This window comes from Cydia strobilella, chromosome 23, assembly GCF_947568885.1.
Source record: "Cydia strobilella chromosome 23, ilCydStro3.1, whole genome shotgun sequence".
Classification (NCBI taxonomy): domain Eukaryota; kingdom Metazoa; phylum Arthropoda; class Insecta; order Lepidoptera; family Tortricidae; genus Cydia; species Cydia strobilella.
Window position 1 is genome coordinate 7,421,150 of NC_086063.1, and position 26,422 is coordinate 7,447,571.

Genomic DNA, 26,422 nt, shown 5'->3' on the forward strand with positions numbered 1-26,422 from the left:
ATTTGCTAACTTAATCCCAAGAATTGGCCTTCCATCCTAGAGGGGAAACTATTTGCTTATTTATTGGGATTAGTCCAGTTTCCTCCTTCACCGAAAAGAAACTGGCAAATAAAATGATATATCACTTTCCTACATACTATAAAACAAAGTCGCTTTCCGCTGTCTGTATGTCTGTCCCTATGTATGCTTAGATCTTTAAAACTACGCAACGGATTTTGATGCGGTTCTTTTTAATAGAATTAATAGATAGTGATTCAAGAGGAAGGTTTATATGTATAATTTGTAAAAGTTTTGTGTAAATTAGTTGAACTATCCGTGCGAAGCCGGGGCGTGACGCTAGTTGTAAATATATTTCGTTCATGAGTTTTTAATTTTCGTTGGTACTTTACTTACATCGTCCACATTGATAACTGTTCATTGTAGTTGTATCGATATTATTGAAGCCTAGAAACTGTACATTCCTGACCTAGACCGATACGCTTCATCTGTCCTTTCCCAGCTTTCTGACTGCAGGAAACACGAACTATGGGTTTCTATGTAAAACTCGGAACACACTGAAAGCGAGTCTGATGCACTGCGAATGTTTAATTAAATTCTAAGGTCATTAAAACCACACAGGATATAATAGGATAGAGCGGTATTACTGTCATAGTAAATTTTGTAAACACAGTAAATTCACTGCCATCTATCGACACACTTTAAAAATGAAGATTTATAAAAATACGATAAAATGCATTTAAATATGGATAAATTATTATTTTTATTTGCATTCATTATTTTTATATGAAATAAAACTATGAAAACGGATTACGGATTAACGGATATTTTTATATGATTTTGACCGGTGTTCTTTCACTGATATGCGTTCATATTCATATTCATATATTTATTGATAAAGTAAATTACACGTCCAGAGTACATAAAATAAAATTTCAAACGTAAACATCGTTTAAACTTATAAACAAATCATAGCATACATATATCTTAAAGCGAAAAACGGAAATACAATAATATATCATGTCAGTCGTAATTATAAATTCAAATAATTCTAAATTTGGTCACATAATTTTAAATAGTGTATAGTATATAGTAATTCAATGAATAAATTAAAAATTGTTAAATAACAAACGAAACCGTCAACGCCCTCTATACGAGAGTAGGCCAAAGGTAGTGGCGCCATCTGATCGAGAATCAAATTTTCGTGATTTTCGAGGCACGTTTTTTACTTAGACTGTGTCCATCTATCACGGAGTTATATCTATCTTTGTTAAAACTAAGGTCGCTGGTCAGTGTCGGTAAGATCGACTGTCTGTTAAGGAAAGACTGACTATACTTGCTGTAAAGGTGACATTCAGATGGCGACTCCAGCAGCGCTATTGCTGCAGCATTGCTTGTGCAGCGTTTGCAGTAGCGAGAAATCCGATGTCACTGTCAATTTCCTTGATAAAGTGCGTTGCTTTCGTTGCCATACTCGTATTGCTGTCGTGATTAAAACTTCCAATCTTTCATTTTATCAAGGAAATTGACAGACATTACCCATTTTCTGCTGTTGCAAAGCAGTGCCGGATTAAGCCAGCGCGGGGCAGCATATTCTATCATGGAGCCCATTTTCAATTGTGGCTGAATGCCGACGGGATTAGATGCCTAAACTGCCAAAAAATTTCAAAATGGCGGACGAATGTTTGAAATGTCACCGTATTTAAGAAAGATTTTGCTTAAAATTTACTTTTTTCTTCTCAAGTGTGATGAAAAACATTGTGTGTAACTCCGGGGCTTAGCTAATATCGTTACTCGAGTCTCTAATTCACTCCAGCCTGCGGCTGTCGTGAATATATAGATTACTAGCTATTTCCCGCGACTTCGTCTGCGCGGACTTAGTAACAGCAGCTAAAGTAAGTATAGCGCCTGGATTAAAAAAGCCTATTATACATTAAATGAATTTTTTCACGACCAATAATTATAATTAATAAAGTACCCATTATATAACCTTGTACAAAAACCTCGTTCTCCTCTTGAATAAACTGTTTGCTGTGCCCTACAGGGTGTCATGTTGTACACAATTCTATGTTAAGTATAGGTTAAGATACAATGTGATATGCAATAAAGATTATGAGTATGAGTAAAATTCTCATGGCAATCATTCAATTTGGGCATATTATGCACACAAATTAGCAGGCACTTCATTAATTATCTCAATTCCACCCCGCTTTTCACTTTCTTAAGGGATGATTTTTGGGATAAAAACTATCCTATGTCCTTCTCAGGGACTCATTTTTGTGCAGTCCCCTACGTTAGTGTCGGAAAGGTATCCTTCTTAGTCCTATTTAGTGCACTGCCCATACAAATGGTTTCGGTGTGTTCCCAGCTTTATAAGGCGGACACGAATCGTGCTGGGAGCGCATGCGCGATGCTAATGTCGCGTCTAATAAGGTTATGGAGAAATTATGAAAGTAATGCTCTATGACTTTGTTAGACTGTTCCTTTATTATGCTAAAGATTTACTAAAATAGATCAGTTATAGGTGGTCAACTTTGGGAACAAATCAAACTATTTTCAAAGACGCCTAGTCTTATTTAGATGGCATATAGTCGAGAAATTGGGACAGGGACCGCCATGGCGAGGTGGCCTAGGGGTTCATGGCGTTAGCCGCGATAGCTAAAGACGCCGATTCGAATCCGGCCTTCACCACTGGAGGGCTTCGTCATTTTGTTCTTGAATATATGACATCTATTACAGTTTAATTTAAACTGTTGAGACATACTAAAATTAAATAATTTTGCGGTTTATATTAAGGTGACTAAAACAAGTGAGTCTAAACGGTACAACACCGATCTTTAAACAAATATCTAAGTGTTCCGTTTGTCAAAACAAAGTTTTGCACGGCAAACTAAAAAGTACTAAAATCACTATCAGAACAGAACCCCTAGTGCAAATTGTATTCGATAGCGTGACGAGCGTTCGCGTTTGCGTTATGTCTATTTTTGTATGGGATTTTGAACAGCGCGCCAAGCAGGACGTTTTGGAAACTCAAAATCCCATACAAAATGACACTTAACGCAAACGCATACGTGTAATGCTACTGCGTTTTAAGCCGCTTAGCTTAACTGATTTGAAAAACATCTCATTACGGAAATCACCTCTTAAAGAGGGTGGAATTCACTAAGGAAAGGAAATGGGATATGGAATAAAGAAACATAATTCATAATTTGAAGAAAATAGAAAATCGAATTAGTCATAAATCATAATATACCAGGTGGGCGCTAAGCGCTGTTGTTTTGTATTCACAGTTAACTAAAATGATACCAAGAAAGTTCCAAACCTTTCATTCATCACGCTCGTTAGACCGTTTAAATATAAATCATAGAATTAGCTTTTCAAGTTCACTCATTTGTCTTCCAATCGCCCTAAAACAATTTAACACTTCTCCGACACTATAATTCTCAGTAATTGTCTAAAATACGACGACCAACGGAACGGAACAACTATAGAAATACAAAGTAAACTTTGCCGTCAAAAATAGCGCTGTAGTAGCAAGCTAGTACGTCAGAATGGTTGTTCTAAATTTAGCCGCCCGCATAACTTAAATTTGCAAGTAATTTTGGGATGCTACCCCACCCGCCGCCATTTTCTAACTTTGTCTGACATTGGAATTCTACTTTTGAAACGAAACGCAAAAGTGCGCCAAGATTGGCAGTTTCGTTTTTTAAATTCGCTCGGCTGGTTGTGAATTCGCGCGTACTAAATATCTCATTTTGTTTTTTTTTTTTACTTTGGCTTAAGTCTGCAGATTGTTTCAAAAGTAATTTGAGTTTTTTTTTAAAGTGAATATGGCTGAGAATTTGGCCTGTGTGTTCAAAAGTTTTCACTCTATGTTTATGGGTAAGTAAGTAGTTAGGTATAGTCTGTCAAACAACTATGTCAGTGGTAAAAGGCGCAAAATTCAAATTTTCTATGGGACTACATACCTTCGCACCTAATTTCTTTTAAATTTGCCGCTTTTTCCTACTGACGGAAATGGCTGGACAGACTATATTTTAATGTGTTCATAATACGTGCTATAACGTTGAAGTGATAAATATTTTTGAAGGTTTTTTTATTAGCTCCATAAAACAAATCTCAATACCTATATTAGATAGCTTAATTTCAACTTACTCGTATAGGTAATTGACGTAATTGTTACTTACTAAATATACATATGTTTGTTCTTATTATGTCATAACATTGTCATTAGTTTAGTAATTAATTAAATAAGGTAAATACGAAATCTTATTTTACTGCTTATCCTTTTATTTATACTATTGACGTGCATTTACTTTACTATGTTAAAGTATAACGCTACCTACTCGTAATATCCCTCTGAATTAAATCACTAGATGGCTCTACTTTGTAAGCACACGCATATTATCCTTTTATCGTACTTAAGGTACTTTTATCTTTAGATAAGTATAAATATAATACACCGGTAAAAGCCGGAACCTATCGATACAGCCCCATCACTAGTTTAGTGTAATCAGAGACACGTACTCCCAAACCCTAACAAAACAATAGACGCGTACTCCCATATACGTCACGTGTTTTAAAATTATAATAAACCGGTAAAAAACCATATCGTATCGATATAGTCCCATCACTAGTTGTAATCAGAGGGCCTACCGCGAACCACGTTCGACGTGTTGCCTCCCTGTCACACTTACGTAAGAATTTACAAGTGCGACAGAGAGGTAACACGTCGAACGTAGTTCGCGGGAGGCCCTCAGAGCCGAAGCGCTTAACAAAACAATTTACGCATACTTCCATAGACGTCAAGTGTTTTAAAATTATAATAAACAGTTAAAAAACCGGAAGATATCAAGACAGTCCCATCACTGGTTTAGTGTAATCAGAGACGGGCTTAACAGAACAATGAACGCGTTTACTTTCATCGTGGACATGTGTTTTATGTACATACATTGGCTCTGGCATCACTAATGATTATAATTCTTAGTTTTGTTTAATGTTGACGACCTATCTGGCCTAGTGGGTAATAGTAACCCTGCCTGTGAAGCCGATGGTCCTGGGTTCGAATACCGGTAAGGGCATTTATTCAGTGATGAGCACGGATATTTGTTCCTGAGTCATTGGATGTTTTCTATGTATTTAAGTATTTATATATTATATATATCGTTGTCTATGTAAGTACCCACAACACAAGCTTTATTGAGCTTACCGTGGGACTTAAGTCAATTTGTGTAATATTTATTTATTTATTATTTATGTTTGAAAAAACTCCTGTATGAAAACACTGGAAAGCTAGAAACAAGTTCATGAAGTTCATAATTTTAAAAATATTCAAATTTTCCACATTGACTATTTCCTTAAGCCGCAATATTTGCTTTTTGTACACATCTTAACATATACTCAATATTTATATTTATGGAATTCGGTTAAGACTGTTTTAACCCTTAAATGCATGATTTTTTGTATAACTTTTTAATAAATTGAAATAGATGTGTCATGCTGTATAAAAGTAATAAATGTGATTTTGGATAGCTGCATATTGAGCCACGGACCATCAAATATACGATGCATATATACAACATTATGCATTTAAGGGTTAAATGCTTAATTTTTCCCACTGAATAGGTCATTGACAAAAAAATGCATTTTAACGGACTCAACACCCAGTGCCCGATATTCTAGGAAACATTTGAATTTTATAAATTTGATCTTGATTTGATTGCTCGTTTCTCATTTCTCGCATACTTAGTGCACTACGCGCATCTATTATAAACAACGGGCGAGACGGACTACGAGTCATATTAAATCACATTTTATATCAAAAGAAAAATGGAAAAATTCCCCGCCTTCGTAGTACTATAAGTATTATTTAATTTTATTCTGTGCCTCTGACAAGACTCGAACTTGCGACCTTCCGGAACACAGGTCCGATCGCTACTACCAACTGAGCTACGGAGGCTTGTAAGAAGCGTGCGAAACCTTCCTATTCCTTCCTTTATGGCCTTTATGCTTTTACGCCTTAGGGAAGCGCATAGCAAAATCTACCGTGAGAATGTTATACTAGTATCTTATTTTGCTTTAATATAAAATTAAGGTTAAGCGTTAAGGATATACAATATGTCGACGAGTACGTTTACTTGGGCCAGATAGCATCCTTCGAGAACAGGCGGTCTATCGAAATCGATAGACGTATCGAGAACGCCTGGAAGAGCTTCTGGTCCATGAAAGCGCTAATGAAGGGTGACCTTCCCTTGTGTCTTAAGCGCAAACTCCTTGACATGTGCATCCTGCCCATCCTAACTTACGGTGCACAAACTTGGTCATTAACTGAGGCCCTAAAATCGAAACTCAAGGTTTGCCAGCGAGCTATGGAGCGTAGTATATTAGGTGTTCGTAGAACTGATCGAATCAGAAACACGGAACTACGCTCCAGAACTAGAGTTGCAGATGTAGGCGTCAAGACCGCTAAGCTTAAGTGGGACTGGGCGGGACATGTCTGTCGCATGCACCCGGAAAGATGGGCCAAAATGGTTACTGAGTGGGACCCACGGAGCACCATAGACGGTGCAGGCCGGGGTTCAGGCAGACCAAAAAGGAGATGGCGGGACGACTTGGACGCATTCTACCCCAAATGGTGGGAAAATGGCGATGACAGGGTCGAGTGGAGAAAACGAGGGGAGGCCTTTGCCCAGCAGTGGGACACCAAAATTGGCTAATAAAAAAAAAAAAAAAAAAAAAAAAATTAAAGCCTGACCAGTAATATATGATGATTTTCAAGAGGGCGCTGTTATTTTCATGTATAGGGTGACAATTTAGTATAGTATGAAAAAAATTAGTTTCAGTGAAATTCTGCAACATGGCGCGTGATCATATATTTCTGGTCAGGCTTTAGTAGTACGCTTGCAGGCGTCTCTGCTTGATAAAAATATTAAATCAAGTTGGTATTTTTAAAGATAGAATGTGGCTCTTTCTTGAGTGTTTGACCAATTCAGAACTAGAATTTTGGGAGTGAGGTGGTCAAGTCACTTGACTCGAGTGGAGAGCGGAGGGAGAGCGTGACTAGGAAAATAAAAAATGAGTTTAAATTATGGTTATCTAATGGGGTTGGCCGGTCTAAGCATTTTACAGATGGCGTCAGCGTAGGTTATTCTGTCAGTCCTAAGAAAAGTATCAAATTCATGTTTTTTTTAGGGAATTTTATGGCTTGGATGCTAGCCTTTTAAGCCAAATTTCATCTTATAACCTATGAGGGCGCTATCTATCAATTCAATACAATACCGTAGGGTAAACATACAATTTTGCATAACTGCAAAAATTGTTGACTACGTAAAATGACACTAACAGACACTATTAAGTAGGTACATATAATCAAACTATGTCCCTCCTGTTTCCTCTCCTGTAGTCGCGGGGCCACGTGTGCAGGATATTGTGACTGCGCTTTTATTGTGCGCTCGCGCAGGAGGTAGTGATGTGCGCAATCACCGTTTGTCGGTATTTCGATAAAGGCCGATTTTTATTTTGGTGCCGTTTATTAATTTCAACGTAATTTCACCTAAAAAATATGCAAATACATATGTCCTAAAAATCTTCCCCTGAGTTACGAAGACGTATGAATTGGTCGCATTTTTATCACCTGACGCTTTCGCACTTACATATTTGTTAGAACGTGACAGGCATGGTGACAAATGATAAAGACCATCTTAGCCCTACTGAATGACCACCAAATTTTATTAAAATCTGACAAAAAAATTGGCCCATTTCTTAATTTGCGGAAAATCTGAATATACATGTCGAGCGTTTTCGACTTAAAATACGTGAGTGACCCGTTATTAATATGTTTAATAGGTCTGTGTCTCACAAAAGTTTTGTTATTAAAATCTGAATATTATTTTGGATATTTGTTTTATATCTTTGCAAAATACTTAGGAATCTTAGGATACTTTTTATCTCGAATTTCATTACCTAGTTAAGTGGTGCATTTAGTAATTTAGAGTCTTAACGTATGAAAGTCCTATAGTCGAGGGCAGAAGCTAATAGTGGATTCTATAAAAAACAATACGATAAATTATTGGTCTATAAACTTTACGAGAAAAGCAATCTTAAATATACAATAATTTGCAGTTTAACATGAAACTATTTGGAGGTACACTCTTTCTTAATCTATGTCTGTTGTTCAAATTAAGAAATTCAGTAAAAACTTGCTTGTCAAACGGTTACTAGGTCTACAAGTGGCGCCTCGCCCATCCAATAAACATAACGATGCCATGCTCATAAAGTCCCTGATTAAACCCATAAAACTGTCGTAGCATCGACATCGATAGACCGTAGTGACGTAAACCGTTATCGACCTACAAAAGTTATCGATAAATCGTTAAGACGTATGGCCCCGTGCAATATGATGTGTGAGGTCATTGTACCAGTGGAACGGTAGCTTAGAAGCAAAATGGCATAAGGGTGCGTGAGTTCGTATGATTTTATTACGTTCTTCTTTGAGTTGCAACTGTAGTGCCAACATACAGATGATTGAGTTTACTTTTTAATTTAGTTCTGGCTCTGACGTAGTCTGTTAGAGCTCTTAGAGACTACAAGTTCAACTTTTCGTGTTAGTTGGTCTGTTTTGAAATCTTAGCAAGTTTATTTTTAGTTCAATTGAAATGATGGACGTACCTACCTAATATCGGTGATGTGATATGTTGAGAAGCGTTGTCGCTCTGCCTGTATGGTCTGTAATAGACTCTAAGCCCTCTAAGGACTATGATGATGATGCGTTGCACAAAAAAAGAACAATCTAACTTTAATAAAAAATGGGCTAATTAAAGAAGTAAGATAGTTTTAGCTTATCTTTTTTGACATAGCCTAGCTAGACTGCTGTATGACCGCCTTGCGCTTCGCCACTTTCGTTTTCAAAGTTATCAAATATGTCAAATAATATGAAAATTTGTGACCACCAAATATGACATTTAGTGCTCCTGCCACGAACATAGTCTATATATTCCTAACTTTTACTCTCTAGCTTCTATGGCAAAAAAATAACAGGTTTTTGCAACATCTTTCTAATGAAAGTAATTATAGTAAAAAAATATACGGAACTTCCGTGAGACACAGACATATTAAATATATTAATAACGGGTCACTCACGTGTTTTAAGTCGAAAACGCTCGACATGTTTCACTCCGTACCGGGAGCGTCATCAGGAGCTTGCGTCGACGGTGACGGACCGGCGCAGACTGCGGGCCGCAGCCCTCCGCGCCCGATGACTCGGCGCGGGCGCCGGTGGCGGCAGGGGGGGCGAGAAACTACCCTCGTTTACGGCATTATTGTCAAATGATGGGTTGCACACAACACTTACTACGTCATTCGCTAATGGTTCACCCACACTGTCCACCGACGTAGTACCCAAAACAGTTTTCCAGCTCGGAGGCACTGACCAACCACAATCACGGTTAAAATTCGGATGACGACCAATTTCGATAGCCTCCCGTACTTTTCGCTGAATCACAAACTTTTCTTTCGCCAGCACGGTTACCTTATCGAAACGTATATAGTGAGTCGAATCCGAATCCGTCACCGCAGAACCCCGGCTATCCCTGTTCTTCATACTACGTATGTGCTCGGATAATCTGGTGGAAATGTTTCGGCCCGTCTCTCCTATGTAGTTTTTCCCACAGGAGCAAGGAATCATGTATACACCCGGACTGTTCACTGTTCACCCGAGCGTTTTCGACTTAAAACACGTGAGTGACCCGTTATTAATATATTTAAAAAATATACGGGTTAATAAAAAAATTAAAAACTAAACGACAAGTAATAATAGCGTGTAGCAGTTCTTTGTAGGTAGCCCCTTAATGAGTGAGTCATAGTTGCCCGTGTTGTAACTATGTCAAACATTAAAGATAGTATGAGTGCTTTCGTAACATGTGCCTGTTGCAGTTCCTGTTCTAAGAAAAAACTTACTTGAAGAAGTAGGGTAAAATAATTTATTTTTGCACCTTACTAACAGTTGGTATCTTCAACCTTATTTTAAGACACGGTTTCCTACAAAAATATGTGTCAAAAACTACTTTGCAGTGCCAATGATCATTTGATGGATATCTATTAATGACCTTAAATATAAACTGAAATCTCTCTAAAACAAGAGTGAATAGGCTGTTACTGAACCGGTGAGCTCCATCTTAGGCCCTGTCTTCACTTTCCATCAGGTGTGACTAGGGCCAATCGCCGATCAGCTTATAATAAAAAAAAAAATAGATCAAAATACATATATCAATGAAATCAGCAAATCGTATCTTGCAGTGCGGTGCAGTAAAGTACAGTTGACGATTGCAAAGAAAAATAAGTACTATTGAATTTTAAAAACCGGACAAGTGCGAGTCGGACTCGCCCACCGAGGGTTTCGTACTTTTTAGGGTTCCGTACCCAAAGGGTAAAAACGGGACCCTATTACTAAGACTTCGCTGTCTGTCTGTCCGTCTGTCACCAGGTTGTATCTCATGAACCGTGATAGCTAGACAGTTGAAATTTTCACAGATAATGTATTTCTGTTGCCGCTATAACAACAAATACTAAAAACAGAATAAAATAAATATCTCCCGTACAACACGTGATTTTTTTGCCGTTTTTTGCGTAATGGTACGAAACCCTTCGTGCCCGAGTCCGACTCGCACTTGGCCGGTTTTAGTATTTGTTGTTATAGCGGCAATACATCTGTGAAAATTTTAACGGTTCATGAGATACAGCCTAGTGACAGACAGACGGACAGTGAAGTTTTAGTAACAGGGCGGGACCCTGCTACTAAGACTCCACTGTCCGTTTTAGTAAAAACTTTTTACCCTTTGGGTACGTAACCCTAAACAGTGTAGAAACTAACATTCCAAGACAAGTAGAAAAGGAGTTACACCTGAAATTAATTAACAGTCAACGCCTAGCCAAGGCTAAACAAACAATAAATAAACAATACGCCGTGACCTCTTAATAACTACCTATTGGCTAATCGATAATGAATTGAACTTAGAGGTCGAAGACATCCTACGCTTTGCGAACCTTCTGACTGACATTTATAATTTGTAATTTATCTCTGCTTATAATTTTCTAGCTTTTAGAGCCATCGTATACCTCTCGAATGATGGTCCCTATGACAGGCCCAGCTTTATTTGACGTTCATAAGCGCATTGTAATTAGAAGAAGAACAAAATTTATAGATGCGGCGATACATATACTGAAACAAAAATACAATTGGGCAGGGCACATAGCGAGGATGAAAAATAACAGATGGACAAAAACAGCAACAAATTGGAATCCAAAGATTGGTAAGAGAAAAAAAGGCAAACCAAAAACAAGATGGGAAAAAGACCTAATAGAAACAATAGGAAAAAACTGGAAAGAAATGGCAACAGACAGACAAAAATGGAAAAAAATGTTGGACAAATACTTAAATATAATAGAAAAAGGCGATTCGGAAGAGGCCTAGGTCAAAAAGACCTTACGAATATGCATATGGAAGAAACATACAATAAATATTAATAATTGTTACATAAAATGTCAACAGTTCGTATAATAAAGGCTTTAATAATAATAATAAAGCACATTGTAATATGCCTACTTGAATAATAAACTATCTTTACAGTACATATGGTGCTACTTTCTCGCACTAGTGCGTAGAAGAGCACTTTTCGTGCATATGTCGAAAGTTTAAAGGGCCATATGTACTGTAAAACGTTGTACGATACACGTGCGAGTAGGCAATTCGCAACTCGTGTCGATTTAAAACACTCCCTGCGGTCGTGTTTTAATTTATCGCCACTCGTTTCGAATTTCCTCTTTTCCGCACTTGTATCGTAAGTAACTATTATCTTTTATCTTAGATGACAGTTCCTTCAAGATTGGGCTTTAATTCAAGATATACATAATTGAAAACTTATGATTGTCCGTATTTTTATAACTTAAATGTTACATTTCTAAATAAATTAATGTGCTAAACTTCTAAAAATGTCTGGAAAATAAATATTGAACGTGACAACTAGGTATAGGTACTCCATTATAAAAATGAGCCGTCATCGAATATACCAGAATCCATGCAACTTGTGACCTAAACTGTCAGATAGAATTGACAGATTTTTTAGCACTGACATTCTGAATTCGGATTAAATCGGATGTGAATTTATTCACGTTAATTATTAACTGCTGAAAATAAATAAACAGGGTTTAACACAAACCTGGTTGTTATAGATCAAGTAGTAATAAAGTAATGTTATTTATTATCCCAATTACAGGTACAAGTTTATAATAAACAGCTTTACAAACAAACTCCATCTACGAGTATAAGCGTTTAACCATGAATTCTTGCACTTTATAATTCATTCAGAAACACGTCATAGTTATCTACCAATTTACATTTGCATCTAGCCTTTAGTTCTTTACTTGTTCTATTTCCCTATTACGGAGAAATAAGGCTCAATATCGTACGCGAATGTAATTCATTGATCGCAAATGGTGTTGTCGTTTAATTGGTAGTATTTTGCTTGTGATTCACCAGCCAGTTACGTTTAGACCAGCGACAGTGTCACATCACTATTATTGTTCTTTTTTAAATTTATGTTTGTTTTTTTACTTTTTAATTCGAAATGTGGCGTGCATTTTGAGACATACAGCTTGTGATGGTAACTGTGACAAGTGCGTTGTGTTAAGTTTAATCAATTTGAATAAAAGTGTTGTTTATTACTTTATTAGTAAAGTGTTTAGAAGTTTTAAAATGATGTTAACGGTGAGTATTAAGATGATTCATTTGTAGGAAGATTTTGTTGGAAATATACAGTAAAACGATGTATGTACAAATGTTTTTGCGTAAATACCCTTCCGTTACTCCTAACGGTTTTTATAGAGCACAAGTGGGGAAAACCAGTATCAAGTATTTCAATACTTACCTGAATTGTGACAAACATTTCTTTGAATATGAAACGTAATTTCGTCTTCACTTTTGATTGTTTATAAGACTAAAAATAAATAAATAATAATGTTAGAGCCGAAATGTCAAAAACGAACAGTAGCCGTTAAAGTGGCAATTAAGTAGTTTAGTAAATGACTGGTTCTTGTTATCACTATCTTTATCTTTAGAGGTAGTGCTTAGTTTATCTTTTTAGTACAATTCTGTTGTTTTGAAAAGGTAATTGATACCTGTACAAAAGTCACGTTAAAATAGGTCTTTATTGTCTATTGTTTTTGTTACCTACATAGTAAATCTATACAAAGGGGTAATTATCGCTTTAAAGGAATCGATTCTTAGTGTGTGACGTGTTTACTTACTACAATATAATAGTAAAGTAGGTACCGCTGACACTACAATGGTGTCATAGTTTATATTAAGAAATGGTAAAAAAAACGTATAACATAAATCACACATTAGAAACAGTATAGTAGGTAAGCATAGGTAGGTTACCTAATTTGTTTTAAACACTAAAATCATTTTGGTATTTTAAGTGCAAGATGTATGTATCCTTGTTATTGTTATTTTATGTAAAGTAACGTGGAAAATTACATAATATTTATCTTATTTATGGATTAAGAGATAAAAAGGCAAAAAGTAAAAAGTTGTCACATATCATTTCACAACACACGACTGGCAATTTTATTTTATACACTTATGTCATAGAAATTAAATTACTTTTTACAAATGTTCAGTCATGTCATTGCTATGTTTATCTCCTTGCCGGTAAATTATGGTCAATAATCTACTCTAATAATTTCAACCATTATACATATGTATGTATAATTGTATATACAGCTGTTTTTGTTATATCTCATTTCAATTGAACAACAGCTTAAGTTAACATCATTCAAGATCGTAATTATGCCCTTATTCGTCTTAAAAGCAGTTGTGGTGACATAACATGTGTGACTTCCTGCTTGCTTCTTTGTTTGTCTTCGAGATTACGCTGTGGTTCCCATGACAATGACTAATACACGCTTAACAGTAGTTTGTGGTAAATAACAGTGGCTTGAAGATTCGTCATTGGAGTTTTATTTTATAAGTAGATCGAAAAAAAAAAGAAATATTATAAGGAAAATACAATATTAGTATTAAATACAACAGGAAAACAGAAATAATGAAGAAAACCAGAAATAATAAAAATAATACAAAATTTCTGGTAATTTAATACTTCAGATTGTCGGTTGATACCGAGAACAGATGATTTATTTTGAATTAGTCGAAATTACCAAAATACACCTTGTTTGGAGTTTAACATTTCGAAGCTGCCTAAAGATCGTCTGGAAGATATCGCTTTTTAGCGATTAAGACCGCCTGTTGTTTACCTCTACTTGTGTTGCTGTTTTCATTTTTTTTTATATTGAGGTGTACAGTCAAGCAAGGGCATAAATATATATACATTCCCAAAGTTAAAAAAATATGTGTACGCTCTTACACCTTAGACTTAGACAATAAAGTCGTAATCACATATTTTTGAGCCATTTGTCTGGATCGATATTTTTGCCTTCGACTGTATAAAGAGTTTGTATTTGTATCTGTATCATGAAATTCATGAATCAATTACAAATGTTGATAATGATAACACATACATGTTTAGTTTAACAGGTATATATGTATGTAGGTATACATAAATCCGGTAGCTGATATCCTATGATTTGTTTATTTTGGTAAGGTCTGATGACTAATAGTGCGATAAGCAAACTTACGGAAATCGGTATGATATATATGGGTATGGTATCGGAAATGATATGTTACATGTTAACACAGATTTATGGCCCAAACAAAAATCGCTTGATCCTAAAAATACTTAAAAATATTGTCTTATTATACTTAGTTTTTATATTCGTTATTTTAAATGTACAAATAAAAAGTAGATTCATAATAACTGTTGCTAGGAAATTAATATAAATATCAATAGGTACATACGTACGTGATTTGTCAACCACATTAGGCACTGGCACTATTATTCCCTTTCTGTATGTTTTTTTAATTTGCCTGTACTATTACTACACTAATAATGTGGTTAATATAAACAAATTTTCTGAACACAATTTAGTTTCTAACAGAATTCAATAACTTTAAATGTCGCTCTTTCCCTCCTCTACTTAGTGAATCATAATCAGAGTGAAATTACATTTTATAATTATTTGCTATGCGAAAAAAGGAAAATTGCCAATTATATTAGCAATTAGCATTTTGTAATATTAATTAATAAAATAAGTTAGTAGGACTCGTCCACATAATTAAAACAAACACTTCTTCTATACTTAGAACACACGTAATGCAACCGCAACGTTGGCAGAAAAACTACGTCTTTGCCTATATTAAAAATTTAAAAAAAAAACTTCCACGCCATTGTTGTCTGTGGCGCGTGCTTGATACCACGTTATACTATCACGTCTGTGCTATGAAATTAATAACATTCTTGGTTCTCATGGAGTGATAAAATCATGAAATAATTATGTTTATGTCAGAATAGAGAGTATAAGTACTTACAACTTAATCACGTTAAAACCTCTTCGTGAATAGAAAGTGAATTCATTTTTCTATATACATAAAGTTTTGATTGACAGTCATAAAATGAAATGTCATAAAAAGAACATTGAATATCGATATCGATAAAACTTGAAAATATATTTTTCTACTCGTCGACTGTAAGGCCCCATTCGCACGAGAGTTTAAAAAGCGTTGAAAGTTTCTTTCTCGCTCTTACTTATGGGTGCGTCGCACACGCTACGCTTTTTAAGCTCTCGTGCGAATGGGGCCTAATGGTTAAATTAAGATTTCGTATACCAAACTGAGCACTCACTAAGACTCAAATGGCAGTGGGCAGGTCACATCGCGAGGATGCTAGATGAAAAATGGACAAAACGAGTAACTACTTGGACGGGACCAAGTGGGAAACGAGGAGCTGGGCGTCCCCGCGCCCGCTGGGCAGACGATTTAGAGAGAGTGTCGAGCAACTGGCTCACAGAGGCACAAGACCGAGAACGGTGGAAGAGGTTGGAGGAGGCCTATACCCGGAAGGGGTCCTAACACTTTACTAGATTAGTAACAAATAGTATTTAGTTTAGAAATAATTTGTATATTTAAGTGGTTAAGGAATAAAAAGGCTTTTTATTTTATTTATTTATTATACCAAACTGTAATTGGGTACTTTCCGTACACTTGCCTTAAGGCTGCCGTTCTACCGAGACGGAGATGAGAGGAGAAGTGCGGGAATCAACCAGTAGCATTATTAGCATTGGTTCTCTTCTCCGCTCCGCTGGATTACTACCAATTCTATTGGTTGATTCCCGCACATCTCAGCCTCAGCAGGCGTCACTCACTCCGCGATTTCGTCGCGCCGCTACAAGTACATACGGCCGCCCCCAATTCTGGGGTTTAGCCATAGTAATTGCTGCGCACCGCTACGGAACGGACGCTGTAATATATCTGTCGTATTAGACGCGTTTTGTTAGAGAGTGAATCTTCTGTACCTTAGTACTACTATTTATTCTGTAGCCTCAGTGGAATACACTCACTTATGAAAGTAGATTCTTCTTGAAAGCTTATATAATAACCAAAGTAATCCGATGTATCTTACACGACTGTACCTTTATCTATTCTCCCTGACCCGATCTGCTCATTTCAAAATGGCCACCCAGGCGCCCGCCCGGGGCTGTGACGCAACGCAAACAATACCATGAGGAAGGCTTCCTAGTGCCAATTATTATGTTTGCTAATATTGCAAGTCTAGAAGAAAGTATTTGCACAATGTGTAATTTTCTTTGGAATTAAGTATCCTTACCACGAGTTTGACACTGACGTATTCGCTAGCAACTGCGTAAACTAACTCATTAGCGTTTAGGGCCGCGTAAAACTCATGGTAAAGGTAAAGTTAAGCGTGGCCGAGCGGATTTGACGTCCGACTTTCAATCCGGAGGTCGCGGGTGCAAACTCTGGCTCATAATAACGAGTTTTTCGGAACTTGTGTACGGAATATCTTTTGATATTTGCCACTAGCTTTTCGGTGAAGGAAAACATCGGGAGGAAACCTGCATACATCTGCGAAGAAATTCAAAGGTGTGGGGACTATAACCCAAGCCTTCTCACAAATGTGAGGAGGCCAGACCAAAAGTTTACTAAAAGAAGTGACCTTACTTTATGGAACAAGTTAGCTTCTGTACAAATTTTGTTTACAAATGGGTCACTGCGGCAAAATTCTATTGTCATTTTTCCTTGAAACGCCAATACCAGAGCTATTGTATGTATCAAGCAATCGTACATAATAATAATTAGGTCTTGTTCTAATAAGAGTTACGCACAACGAAACGAAGGTTCATCTAAAGAAAGAATATAAAAAGAAACTTAAGAAACATTACACAAAACACATGATCACATTAAATATATTAATAACGGGTCACTCACGTGTTTTAAGTCGAAAACGCTCGACATGTTTCACTCCGTACCGAGGAGCGTCATCAGGAGCTTGCGTCGACGGTGACGGACTCGGACGGTTTTCGACTTAAAACACGTGAGTGACCCGTTATTAATATATTTAATATGTCTGTGTCACACATGATCACATATACTTTTAGTCCAGGGGCTCCAAAACTTATTTTTTTTAATTAATTAGGTTAATACAGTGTTGTTCAAACTTTTTCATGACATGACCTCCTTGGAATGAGACACTTTTTCGTGAACCCCCCTTGCAATGAAAAATATCTCGCGCCCCCTACCCTTAGTAACTTATTTTTTTTATACCACGTCGGTGGCAATCAAGCATACGGCCCGCCTTATGGTAAGCAGTTACCGTGCCTATGGACGCCTGCAACACCGGAGATATTACGAGCGCGTTGCCGACCCTTTAAAAACCTGTACACTCCTTTTTTGAAGAACCCCATACTGTAGCCCCTCGGGAAAACCACGGCATTCCACAGCCATCTGTAACTTGTCTTATTTTTAGTTAAAGATTTTTCATCCCCCGGTTTCTTCCAGGAAATTCGCGACCTATATACTGAAAAACGCTAAGAGAGATGACGATAGCAATCTGATCAAATTATTCTAGTTTCTTTTAAATAATAATTAAGTGTTTGTATCTACAGTAAACATATGTACATGTAAAACCACATACAACACCTACTATAACGTACGATGACATTAAAATCACTGCACTATCTTATATCCGTTGCACATAAAACCTTTGACACGCTTAATTGAACTCTATCATCATAACAATAAAGTTGGAGTTGGTAATGGATGTGAGCTAAGATCGTTAACACGATTAATTGACCTTTTATAAGCCTTACGTCAACGAGATAAAGCCTACCTATCATCATTTAAAAGTCATCAAATTCACTTCCCACGTCTAGGTATGAATCATTTAGTAAACATACGGAGGTAGGTACTAGGTATCTGTGTTTTATAGAAATGTAGTCTGGCTTGCAAGTCGTGTCAAAGTTTGAAGGCGGTAAATTAAAAAAAACTGGGACACAACTTGCAGGCCAGATTCTACATCTAGGGAGAGAAATTAAAGCTTGAAATTACAGCTTTTTTGATAAGCAAAATTAAAAAGCCGTTTAAAGAATTAAAAAAAAAACAGCTTGTGATTGTGACACGACTCGCTGGCAGTACCGTCTTTACCATAAGGACACACAGGGCCACTCAGACACCAACTCCGTAATGGAAAAAACGTGCCTCGAAAATCAAGAAAATTTGATTCGCGATCAGAGGGCGCTACTAGCTTTGGCCTACTGTCGTATAGATGGCGTTGACGGTTTCGTTTGTTATTTAACAATTTAAACGCATATCAGTGGAAGAACATGGGTCAAAATCATAAAAATAATTAATGCAAATAAAAAAAAACATTTATCCATATTTAAATACATTTTATCGTATTTTTATAAATCTTCATTTTTAGTTTTAAGGTGTGTCGATAGATGGCAGTGAATTTACTGTGGTTACAAAATCTACTATGACAGTACCGCTCTATCTTATTATATCCTCTTTGCCCATAATAAATAGAAGATCCTTAATAAAAAAATGTTAGTTTATTAAATCACATTTATATACAATCGGGTCTATCGCGAATTTATTTTGTTACCGTTATTTACCGACGTGTCGGTTGTAAATGTGATTTAATATGTGTTCAAAACGCGAAAGTTTTAAATGATATAATGTTAGTTTACTTAATTCGCTTTCTTTACTTTCCAAAACGGCCCCAAATTCTTGAGTGCCCAAGGGCCCCAGCGCCCCCAGCATAGTTTAAGACGGCTTTGCTCGCTGGACAAACTGCATATTATCCAGAGAGCCGCTTGTCAGTGGAGTTATGTTCAGTACTTAGTACCTATAATAAAGAAGGATTATATAGTTTTTTATTCTACTGTAAATTGGTTTGCCACTTTAAATTCAAATTTGTGTATTTTGATTTCTGTTGCTCAATCGAGCAAAAAACATGTGAACGTCGATTTTTTACGTACAGTTTTTTAAATGTTTCCGTCAGATACTCATGAGCAATTAAAATGTAAATTTAACGGTAAACAATCTATGATCGTGATCGTGTCAAGGTGATGATTATAATTAATGTTATTGCGTAAATCTCTTCTTATACTAAAAACAGTTAACAACACCAGTTCGATACTTGACATGGTTTTTAGTATCGTGACCTTCCATACTACATTACCAAGTTATATTTAGCGATAGAAAAATTGAGAATTATAATTGATGTATACGATTTTGGTACTTATGTTAAGGTTAAGAAAGACGAAAAATCGAGAGAATATATTCCGACTGCGGCATTTTTATCTGAAAATGTAACTTTGTAAAACTCGCGCCAGAAAGTTTTTGGGTTAATTTAGGAATTAAATTCAGCCAGTAAATATATGCATCAAATGATGATAACTACTGTCAAATGCATTGTTTAATGTGGTGTGACTTAGAAATGTTAGCCGTTAACAAAATCTTTATTATTATTGCTCACGAAAAATAGACGGTGGAATGGACTAGATATTTAAAGAGTTTCATGGATTTTGCTTTTATCATAGCAAATGAGTATGATAATGCTAGTTAATATGGGACAGCATACGTTTAGTTCCAAATTACGAATTAGTACGTGCACAAACACAAAACATTTTAATGAAGATAACACAACAAATTTTCTCATCATCTTTTTTATTTATTTATTTAATCTTTATTGCACAAAAGAAAACCTTACAGTACAAAAGGCGGACTTAATGCCATAAGGCATTCTCTACCAGTCAACCTTAAGGCTAAGCAGAGAAATTGTGGGCGGTGCTACAAATACAACAGCAAAAATAAAATAAAAATAACATATAATCACATATATACAAATATAATATACATATATACTATATATAATATATATATAAATAACGACGAGACTCATTATGAAACTAATAAAAATACACTAAGAAACTTTCTTTCCGCTAGCATGGAAAGCACGTAAGGACGTTTTACATCGTTCCGTATCAAATGAAACCCCGCGACCCGTCTGTACTCTGTAGCACCTTGTAACCCTTTTAGGGGTTAGGGGTTGCAACCCACAGTTTAAAAAACACAATTGTGTTAAACGAAGAAACTATGTATGTAGAACACAAACTCGGTTAAAAATAGGTTCTATGTCAAATGACAGACATATTTGTTTACATTTTATGCCATTTTAACCGGCTGAAAATAAACTCCACCGCATTTTTGGTATGTTTAAACCATTACCTCAGAACTCCGTCTCGAAAATTCATTTTTGTTCATATACGAGTATAGTCCAAGTTGGTCCTATTTTTGTCAAATCCAGTTTTTTTATTTTGTCTTTTTCAAGTCGGTTTTTCTTTAAAAGGCAAATTTTATCCATTGACCATTTTGCATCGTCTTTCTACCCGCTCTAGCATGCAGCCTGTAACAGTAAAGCCAAGGTCCAGCGCATGAATATTTATCAGACGCCGATAGCTGCTGACAGATCGGTACGCATTTCGCATTTTGCTATTAGACTGCTGATTATCTCTTTAAGTATTCCCTTTTAAACCCACGCATATCAACCTCCAACCGCAAAAATAAATACGCAATAGTGTTTTATGCAACAGGTACATATAAGGGTTCTTAAAATTCAAGGGCCGAAGTTATAAAACGAAACGAAGTTGAGAATTCTCGGGAATTTTAAGGCCTAATTATGTAACTAACAAATCTAACAATATATTTTTTAAGACAGCAGCAAACACCTATAAATAAAATCAAAGTAAATAATTGTTTGTAGATCTTTGCTTAGAAGTCAGAATAAAAAAAACAATAGTTGCATAATATTGTATGAATAATCCTAAGAACACTGCTGTTATGATCGTAAGAACATTGCGCCGGGGCCCCGCGCGCCGCACTTCTTATTTGATTTAGAATTTTAGATCTCACTGGCAGTCATAAGAGTTCTGGAGTAGAAAAAGAATTATAACAAACCACTGGTGAAGTGGAGTGGGATGGTGGAGAAGTGGAATTTTGCGTTGTGGGGGCTACCTACTTAAGAATTTCTAGAGCCATAGTGTAACAGTAATAGTAGAGCCAAGGTCCGATGAATATTTATCGACAGTCCCCGACAGCGGCCAGCTGCATAATTATGAAAACATCGAGATTGTTTATAATGCGATCTCGCGAAAACCAGTTCTCTAGATCTAGAACTGGGCTTTGACATGCAAAATGTTTAATTGCTGTGTAAGTACCTACTTAAGGCAAAACTAGGTATAGGAAAGACTGGACTCTAGGGCACTAGATCAATTAAATACTATTTTTCTGTCTGTGGATCGCGGTTTCGCGAATCTCCTATGGCTAGCGAGAGCTCGCAAATAATGCAAATTAAAAAAGAAGAAGAAACAAAAAAAAGATATGCCCGCGGGGGGGTCGCAAATTTGTTTCTCATGACAAGGGGGTTGGATCGTGAAAATGTTTGAAAACCACAGGCTTATTCGTCTGATACTTACCGATGCTGCCAATATTGTAAGCAACACTGTAACATTTTATTATTAACAATGGTTAAATCAGATGGCATTTAACTTTATGTAATAACACCCAACATGGTTTAAAACAAGTGTACTGATGAAAAGATAAATCTATTCGGTCATCTTCCATTTGCGCAACCATTGTCTTTATGTAACAGTAAAATCAACCTTAACGGTATTGAAATAAAGATTTCTTTTTAATAAAAACTCTCACGAGAATAAGAAGTTGAGAGTGTGCTAAAATGATACCATAACCTTTAAAAACAATACAGTCATCGCGATTTTATTTTTGCGCGCAAACCTTATGTCATTCGGAACAGAAACAAACGTTAGCGATGAAATGGAATTTAAAAAATATCGATGAAATGTCACTATGCCTTAGTTCTAGTCATGGAGACTATATAAAGGAGCCAAATCTTCATGTATGAAAAGTGTCCATCAAAAAACAGTAATAAGGCGGCGCCACCATACACCGAAATACTACCAAAAACAACCTACGTAATTTGGTCGGGTTGTTTGTTGCCTTATATGGTTCATGTTATACTCATGTCCCAGAGCCTAACTAGCGCCACCGGAAAAATTAGGAACTATTATTTAAAGCTGAAAGCGGTCACTTTTGCAACAATTCTGCCATAAGAGATTGGCATCCTTTCTATACCATCCATAGTTCTAGTGATAGTCGAATAGACGCCGCAAGCTTTGAAGTGTTCAACGTGGATAAATAAAGATAACTTATGTAAATAAATAAATCAACATAACCTGTGAATAAACGTAACCTTGTCCATAGCTTATAGACGCGAATATTTATTTTACGGTTTTTCTGGTCACGGTATATTTCTATACCAATATTATTAAAGCCTTTTTAAAGACCATCGTTGGCATTTGTGTCAAAATTACGTGATATTTGGGTACCTGCCAATATTTTTCGACAAACCTCATTTATAAAATTTGTCAGTAGAAAAGGCGTAACATTTGAAGTCTGTACATATGGGACACTACATTTGTCTGATCAGACTGAAGATTTTTTTATCTTAATTATTATTATTATTTTTTATTATTAATGTCTGAAATTTAGTTAAGGTTATTTTTATGGGGATTTTCGAGTTCTAGCTAACAGAGCCACTAGTTTATAATTAAAAAGCTTGGCTCACCACAGACAATTTCCCATAGTTTTCTAACTTACGCACCGCGCCGCGCCGGCGCCGGCCGCCATCTTGATCCAGTGCATACACCAGGCGCGGCTTCCTCTAAGGAGCGCTTGTGCAGTGCACTCCCATAAAATTATAGTGCCTAATTAATATATTACTCTTTAAGATCTATCGTACAAAAGTCAATACCAATTAAATAATTACCTTTATTCATTATAAGTTTATAGACGGCCTATACTACTCGGCCTACTCCTATAATTTCATAGGAATCATAGGTAACGCGCGAAGCGGAGCGCTTTGGATTGCGCTCCTATGAAAAAGATTTAGTACATAAAATCAATAGGAAATTCAATGAGAGCGAAAGAGAAGTTTCGCTACAGTTCCGCACGTGAAACAGAAGATTTTCTATGAAGAAAGAGGTAAAATTGGAGCGGCGCTCCGTAGCCCGTTTGACCTTGCGCCCTCTCGTCGAATGCGCGCGCATTGTGTGCGCCATATTGTCACTTGTTTGTAAACAGACCTTAGTTAGTAGTCAATTTTAAAGTACGCGCGTGAATGGAATTTTGGCATTTTTTTATTATAAATAATTAACCAAGAGTTTAAGCAGTAAGTGCACATAATTTGTTTGTTGTGAGGTGTTTAAAATGAATGAATTTAACGGGAGAATGTGAAAAAAGTTTACAAAATCGACTCGAGTTCAATATAAAAGGAAAACCTTGAACTTTCGTAACAATGTTCGTCAAAAACAAAAACTTATATGTCATTAAATAAGATCAATATGAAAAAACACCGTGGTTGTGTTATGTCGCTGTGATAAAAGTAACTAGGTGTTTTAGTTTATCGTGTTACCTACCTAAGTACATGTATGTACCTAAGTATGTCTTGTTTGGAGCGGGCGCGGGCGGGCCGGGCGACGGCTGTGCGGTGAGTTTGCTTGGACCGAAACCGATGTGTTAACAATTTAGCACATATTTCCATAAAATTTGAAAACAACATTCACAACCTAGAATCCATTTGTAAAATGAACTGCAGTTAGCGTCTATCGGTCGTCAAGATATTCGTAATAGCGAAATTCTATAAGAGAGTTCAATGACTGTATTTTGTGTCGGTTAATTCAATGTGTAGTTTTTTACTGTGATAGTGAACACCCATAATATAGAATCACCAGCCGCCGCTGGCATACACGGCCAGGAACAGTGGGATAAGTACGAGTATGGATGGCTTTTTGTTCCGTTTTGAGTGCCGGGAGTTTTTGGCTTATAAGGATCTGTATGCATTTCTTGTGGCTGATATACCTCGATCGAGCGAAGCGAAAATCTTACATGGGGCTACGGCCACGTACATTATGTACTTAATAAGAGTTGTGTGATAGATATCAGTTAGATATTAAAATTTTGACGATCCAGATACAATAAAACGTATGTCTCCCCACCCTATGAACTAGAGCTCTCTGTTCTCCAAACATCGTCGCGACACACCAAGAACTTTCAATAAATAATGACCCAGCTATAAAAAACACACCAATCATCGATGAAGAGTTTCCTCGATTTATCCTATATATAGATCCCATCATCCCATCCTCACCTAAATAACAGTGGGATGAGACGGATTGTGAAGCACTTCAACCAAAAAAGTATTATCTTATAGTCCATCTTACAAAATTTCAGAAATAGGAAAAGTATACATAAAACGAAAAACAAAAGACCCCAATGGTTGAGATTGAGAATCGATATACTCCATCGAAATCGTGAAGTCGGTTAAAAAAACCGGCCACGTGCGAGTCGGACTCGCGCACCGAGGGTTCTGTACTTTTTAGTATTTGTTGCTATAGCGGCAACAGAAATACATCATCTGTGAAAATTTCAACTGTCTGGCTATTACGGTTCATGAAATACAGCCTGGTGACAGACAGACGTACAGCGGAGTCTTAGTAATAGGGTCCCGCCTTTTGATACGGAACCCTAAAAAAGAAAGAAGCAATGTCTAAGGGCCAACTAGGGCACCCTGAGAAGAACATCCAACATAATTCTTACGCGTGGTCACTAAGTCCTTCCTGCAAACCATTAATGTTTCGACCATTCATCGCGAGTTAAGCCATATCAGTTCGATAACCTGAATTAACTTGTATTACTCATAGCACTCTGTTGGTCTAACTCACTTCGACCGTATACTCACAGCTCGAACAGTTAGTAAAGTTAGTTACAGCGACGGGGTCCTAAATGATGCTTTACGCTTTGTTTGCGTGAGTCTTGTTAGCTTTAAATTGCAGTTCAAATAAATTTTACTTAATAATTACATTATTTACTGAGATAGGATAGTATAGTGGGTAAAGTAATTAAAATGTATATTCGACTTTTCTCAATTTTATTGTCTTTTTCTTGTCAAATATTGTTAATTTTGTGTTTTTTTGAAAAGTGGCGATTGCGCCTGTGAAATGTAAGTTCTGCTATTTGGAACGCAATTAATCAGAAAGTTTAATATGGACATAGGAAAGTGGATGTGTATGCGGTAGCCAAAATCTTGAAAACAATGCAGCGATTCTTAAAAATTTCAAAAATAATAAGTTAATATGAGACAAACTGTGCGCCTATAAGGTTCCTATACGAATGTTATACTTTCTCTACAATAGGAACCCATCTTAGCACGAATACAAAAAGTGCTTTAATCAACCTGAAGGCAAATTAACCTAAAGTAAAATACCAACTCGAATTTAAACGGTTTTAAAAGAATGAGGGCACCTCAAAGAAAAATCGAAAGAAAGTAGAAAAAGCGCATTGACTACTCAAGAAATCGGTCAATGTCGTCAATGAGGCAGTTTCTAAAGTAATAGGTAAAAATTGCCCCATTAGCGCTCGTCCGATAGTTTCTAAATTACTGCCTAGTCTCACTGTTAGGCTGCGTTTCCACCAGAGATGTGCGAGGATGCGTATTATACAGTGTCCCGGTACTCGTTTTCTGTACAAATACAGCACCGGAACCGGGAATTACTGGTTCTCGCCATACAAACTCAGTCCCGGGAGCATTCCCTTAGTGAGGGGATGTGTTTTTTAAAAACCAATAAAAAATTGCCGACTATTGAGGTATCCTCGCACATCTGGCGGAGACGTAGACATAGGATCTGATGGATTATAGTCTGTTTAAGTTTCTATCGGTATGGACTTGACAGCGTTATCGTGATAACGATAACAATCAAAGGTAATATTTTCTAACGGTCTTCCAAATTTCAGAGGAGCGCCTGATGTGTCGAGATCTGTGATTTTTGTATATTACCAGTCTTTTCGAAGTTGGGTGGACGGGCTGGACCGATATAAAACGTA

The 26,422-nt window shown here is 36.5% G+C and overlaps 1 protein-coding gene across 2 annotated transcripts in view; it reads left to right on the forward strand.

The window, feature by feature from the left end:
* Positions 1-26,422, forward strand: part of LOC134751861 (uncharacterized) — a 131,752-nt gene that overhangs the window by 52,813 nt on the left and 52,517 nt on the right. The window contains exon 1 of one of the 2 annotated variants that reach the window (XM_063687377.1): positions 12,391-12,757. The exons of the other annotated variant lie outside the window; for it this stretch is intronic. The gene's annotated coding sequence lies outside the window, so the exon portion shown is untranslated. Of the gene's footprint in view, positions 1-12,390; positions 12,758-26,422 lie in introns of those variants that run through there. 2 annotated transcript variants of the gene reach the window in all.